Source organism: Dendrobates tinctorius, unplaced genomic scaffold, assembly GCF_039654945.1.
Source record: "Dendrobates tinctorius isolate UK_male_01 unplaced genomic scaffold, ASM3965494v1 ptg000070l, whole genome shotgun sequence".
Lineage (NCBI taxonomy): Eukaryota > Metazoa > Chordata > Amphibia > Anura > Dendrobatidae > Dendrobates > Dendrobates tinctorius.
In genome coordinates, this window is record NW_027361738.1 from 74080126 (window position 1) to 74086248 (window position 6123).

The window sequence follows — 6123 nt, forward strand, 5'->3', positions numbered from 1 at the left end:
GTTTCCTGTTCCTGGAAAGGAACCCACAGAAGAGGATTCCTGGTCTGGTAGCCGCCTGCGTGCAGAATATGAGCAGCAGGGGCCCCAGGACCGGAGGCAGCGTCGGGTGGAGAGGTATATTCCCCCCCCCCCCCCCCCCCCAGAGCTGGTAATGCAGGTGAGGCCGGAGGTGAGATTGGTGCCAAGGCTCACTGGGGAGGACGGTGAAATACCCCCCCCCCCCCCCCGAGGGGGGCGCATTACAGGTAACAATAACCGGCCGGGCAATTTCAGTGGTGCCCCCGCCCCCCCCCCCAGCGAAGGGCTCGAGCGTTTGTGCTGGGCAGCGCTTCCGGGGGTCATACCTGTGGAGGGGAGAAGGACCCCGTGTGTTGGTGGCGGGGTGCAGATACCCGGGAGGCACAGCGGGACAGCCGCCGCATCAGTGCTCTGCTGTGAGCGAGCGCTTCACCAGCAGAGGCAACCCGGAAGTGAAGAGAACTTCCGGGGTCAGACAGGAGGCAAAGATCGCGGGAGAACGCCCGCGCATGCGCAGAAGCGCAAAAAAAAAAATGGTGGACGAAAAAAAAAAAAGAGAGGAAGAGGAGCAGCTATAGCAGCGGCTATAAAAAGAAGCCACAAACGCAGCGGGGGTGCGCAGTCATGTCGTCTTTAGATGACCCAGCTTCGCTCCCGTTAGGTCAGCCAGTGCAATCCCCACATGGCAGTAGACAGAGCAGTGCTACTAGGAGAAGTAGTAGCACCAGGAAAAGTGGCAGCTCCAGGAAGGAATCTAGTGGACCTTCCAGGCAAGATGAGCCCTTGGAGAAAAAACGCAAAGAAAAGAAGTCGTCCCATGCCTCGCCTCAGCCTGGGTCGCGGACCCCGCAGCCGGTAGTTTACTGACGAAACTCACGGGTGAGTGTTTTGTGGTCAGAATATATAATTGATGGCCTTCTCTTTCTGGTCCATACCCCCTTTAGGCTAAAAGAACGGAGAAGGCAAAACATAGACAGTGTGCCTTATGTTCTCAGCCCCTCCCGGATGGCCACCCAAAGAGATTATGCCAATCATGTATTGAGGAGGCCTTACAGGAGGAGTCCTCACGAAAGAAGGAGGATATCCGGGCAATTATAAGAGAGGAGCTACGGGCCTTAGGCGGTTCCAGTAGTTTGGGGGGTCACTCCTCCGCAAGAGAAATATGTTCGCCAAGAGGAGGAGCCTCGCTGGCGTCAAAATCGCCATCTGAAACCGGGGAACTAGATTCCGACAAATCCCAGGAATACCTTTCCTCAGAGGACAAGGACCAAACGTGTTTCCCCACGGACAGTGTCAGTAATTTAGTGAAGTCTGTCCGAAATACCATGGGGTTGCCAGAAAGTAAGGACCCCAAGACCCCACAGGACATAATGTTTGCAGGCATTTCCCGTAGAAAGGTCCGGGCTTTCCCAGTGGTACCAGCTGTTAAAGAGCTAGTTAAAAGGGAGTGGGAAAAACAAGGTCAAAGAACCTTCCTCCCCTTAACGTCAAAGCGTAAGTACCCCTTTGACGATGAGGAGTTAATAGCCTGGTCAAGAGCCCCCAAGGTGGATGCGGCAGTAGCCTCTACCTCCCGTAGATCCTCTCTGCCGGTAGAGGATTCGGGAACCTTGGCTGATTCTTTGGATCGGAAAACCGATACATTTCTTAAAAGATCTTGGGAGGCATGTACGGCAGCCTTTAAGCCCGCAATAGCAGCCACATGTACGGCAAGATCATTGTTGGTGTGGCTGAATGACTTAGAGGACAATATTAAGAATGGAGTAGCTAGGAATAGACTCCTTTCCTCTATGCCCCTCATTAAGGGAGCAGCGGCCTTCCTCTCCGACTCCTCTGCGGACTCTCTCTGGTTATCGGCTAGAGCGGCAGGACTGACCAATGCAGGCAGGCGGGCCTTATGGTTGAAGGGGTGGAAAGGAGACACACAAACAAAAACTAGATTGTGTGCTATACCCTGCCAGGGTAAGTACTTGTTTGGCACGGAACTGGATGAGATTTTGACAAAAGCGGGGGAGAGGAAGAAGGGTTTCCCTAACCCGTATGTTCCGTTCAATAGGAGGGCCTACAGGAAGCCGCCGTTTGGTAAAAAGAAGGACTTTAGACCCCAGGACTGCCGGGGAAATAAGGACCCCAAACAAAGGGGCAACCTATTCGGGAAGCGTCCCTTCAGGGGAGACAGATCACGATAAAATCATTATACCGGTAGGTGGCAGGCTATTAAAATTTAGCCGCCAATGGGAGAAGGTGACATCAAATCCATGGGCCATGAATATCGTGTCATCAGGCCTGAAATTAGAATTTGTTCGGTATCCACCGAACTCCTTCCTATTGACTTCCATGAAGTCCCTGACACAGCAGGAAGCGCTGGAGATGGAGATTGCAGTACTGCTAACTAAACAGGTCCTAGTAGAGGTCCCAGACGACGAAATAGGGATGGGCTTTTATTCTCCTCTATTCTTAGTCCCAAAACCAGATGGCTCTTACAGGACTATAATAAATTTAAAGAAACTTAATACCTTCCTAAGACTGAGGTTGTTTAAAATGGAGTCGATTAAGTCTGCAATAAAGGTTTTGTTTCCCAGGTGTTATATGGCAGTCTTGGACCTAAAGGACGCCTACTACCATCTCCCCATATATCGAGGGCACCAGAGGTTCCTGCGGGTAGCAGTCTGGTTCAAAGGTCGGATTCAGCATTTCCAGTTTGCGGCAATGCCATTCGGGCTATCCATGGCTCCTCCGGGTATTTACAAAATTGATGCTGGAAGTAATGTCGTATGTAAGGCTGAATGACACCCTAGTTGTCCCTTACTTAGACGACCTACTCATAGTGGGGAATTCTGTTTCACAGTGTGAAGCGAGAATAGCTAGGATTATCTCATCCCTACAAACACTGGGTTGGCTAATTTAACTGGGAGAAGTCCAGACTAGAGCCAGTGACCTGTCAAAGGTTTTTGGGCCTGCAAGTGGACTCCGTAACTGAGGAGTGCTTTCTGCCGAACGCCAAAGTAATGGCCATAATCGATAAGATACAGGAAGACCCGTAATATCATTGAGACAGGGCATGTCCTTGCTGGGGTCTCTGATATCGTGCATTCCAGCGGTGCAATGGGCTCAGTTCCACTCCAGAGAACTGCAGTGGGCTATTCTGCAGGAGACAGACTGCAGGGGCGGCTGGAAGGGAAGATGTCCCTATCGCCCGAGGTGGTTGAATCCCTAGAATGGTGGTTAAATCCTTCCAATCTATCGAAGGGAGTACAGTGGTGGGTGACTCCCTCCAAAATACTCACCACGGATGCCAGCCCCTTAGGTTGGGGAGCCCATCTAGAGGAGCACATGGTACAAGGCTGGTGGCGTGAGGATGAAATAGAGGCCTCCTCTAATGTAAAGGAGCTAACAGCGATTTTTTTTTTTTTTTTTTTTTTTTTTTTTTGTGCGATATCTCACTTTCTCCCGCAGTTAAGGGGCACCCACGTAAAGATCCAGACAGACAATACCACCGCAGTGGCCTATATAAACCGGCAAGGAGGCACGCGGTCAATGCCACTGATGTCTATCGCGGGAAAGATCCTGGAAATGGCCGAGGTCCATCTTCTCTCCTTGTCAGCTCTCCATATAAGAGGAGTAGACAACTCCCGAGCAGACTATCTCAGTCGCCAGGCCCTATACCAGGGCGAGTGGGTCCTCAGCAGACACGTCTTTGAAATGATAGCGTCAGAATGGGGCAGACCAGAGAGAGACCTATTCGCAACCAGAGCCAACAGGCGCGTAAAAAGGTTTGCTTCACTCTACAGGTCGGACAACCCAGACATTCTAGATGCCCTCCAAGCACCCTGGGCATTCCAACTAGCCTATGCCTTCCCTCCAATGGTGCTACTACCAACAGTAGTCAGGAAAATAAGACAGGAGAGGGCGAGGGTCATCTTGATAGCCCCGTTTTGGCCAAAAAGACCGTGGTTTTCATGGCTGAGAGCCATGTCAGTAACCGACCCGTGGATCCTGCCGCTGCACCAGAATCTTCTCTCGCAGGGACCCTGCTACCATCCACAGGCCAAAGCCCTGCACCTAGCGGCCTGGAATTTGAAAGGGAGCTACTGAGGCAGAAGGGTTTCTCAAAGAGCCTAATCAATACCCTGCTACAAAGCAGGAAGGAGTCCACAACAAAAATATATGCTAAGGTGTGGAGGAAGTTCCTGGCCTTTCACCCAACCAAACTAGCCGGTGAAGTACCCATTACGGCCATTCTAGAGTTTCTACAAAAAGGCCGAGAATTGAGACTCTCAGTGAGCACTCTAAAGGTCCACGTATCGGCCCTAGGAGCCCTGTTTAACTATAACGTGGCAGCAAATAGATGGGTGACTCGGTTTATCTCGGCTTGTCAACGAGCAGAACCGGTGCATATGCCTCGGCTACCAGCGTGGAACCTTACTCTAGTTTTGGATGCCTTCACTCAGGCACCGTTTGAGCCCATAAGCTCAGCATCAGTAAAGTGCCTCTCATTGAAAACGGCTATGCTAGTGGCCTTAGTATCGGCCAGGAGGGTGAGTGATCTTCATGCTCTATCAGTAGACCCTCCGTTCCTGTTAATAACACGAGACAGTCTGATTTTAAAGACGGACCCGTCCTACCTGCCCAAACGGGCAACTAAATTTCATAGATCTCAAGAGATATGCCTACCTTCATTCTATGAGAACCCGTCAACACAGGACGTGAAGATGTGAAGAGAGCCGTGCTAGCCTATCTAGATAGGACCAGTCCCTGGAGGCAGAGTAGGTCTCTTTTTGTCTCCTTCCAGGGCAGCAGAAAGGGGTCTGCAGTTACAACGAGCACGATATCCAGGTGGATTAGAGATGCGATCACGAGGGCATATTTGGCAAAGGGAGAAGACCCTCCACTGGGGATTAAGGCGCACTCCACTAGAGCCATATCATCCTCCTGGGCCGAGAGGGCGAACGTCCCAATTGAACAAATATGTAAGGCTGCAACCTGGTCTTCTCCATCTACCTTTTATAGTCACTATAGACTAGATTTGTCCTCTACCGAGGATCTAACTTTTGGTAGATCAGTCCTTAACACGGTGTGCCCGCCCAAATGATTATCTCTGGAAATCTCTCAGTGGGTGCTGTCGTGGCGAAGAGGAAAAATCGGATTACTTACCGGTAATACTCTTTTGTAGAGTCCACGACAGCACCCGCTCACTTCCCTCCCGTAAGAATTTTTCACACATGGGTCTCTTTGGTGGTGGAGATTATGATTTAAGTTAGATATGTGATTAAACTTAGTAAGCTTAAAACTGCATAGGGGTAAGATAGATGAATCGCCCAAACAGTTTGACTAAAACATGTATGGCGGTTCCTCCGTTGTTCTCGGTAACACAAACTGAGGGAGCGAGGGGGACCGCCCCATTTATCTCTCTGTAGGTTTCCTGTTCCGGGGGCGGATCCCCTCTCTCAGTGGGTGCTGTCGTGGACTCTACAAAAGAGTATTACCGGTAAGTAATCCGGTTTTTCCCTTCACCCATGACAGCACCACCTGAGAGAGAGGGATCCGCCCCGCCAGGATGGGTTCCTGTCCTGGAAGGAATCCCACTGTGGCGGTGCCTGTCATGGGCGAAGAGAAAGATAAAGACCCAGGCCCGTCCCGGCGCGGGAAGAACAGGTAGCATACCTGTAGCGCCGGCCGTCGGGTCCTGGAAGCGCAGTCCCTGGGGTCCCTGGGGCTCCGGGTTCGTGCGGGCGTGGATGGGATCCCGGTGGCTCCGGGAAGCCCCCACCGCTCCGCCCTCCCCTCGCACACGCCGCATCTCGATCCCCGTGGTAGGGGAGAGACGCTGGCGTCAGCGGCGCTTGGAATGCTGGGTGCGCCGGCTGACGTCAGCAGAAGGCGACTGTGTAATGGCGCCGGGTGCGACGCCGGCTTTCTGAAGCGCTGGGCCGGCAGTCGCAGGGGGGAGGGGAGGAAGACGCTCACCAGGCGGAGGCATGCAATTTAAAAGGAGGAAGACAGCTGTAGATCGGCGGTGCAAAATGGAGTCCGAGCAGGAACGTTCAGCGTCCCTGCCTCCCTCACAGCCCTCTGGCAGAAAGCATGGAAGCCATTCAAGCAGCA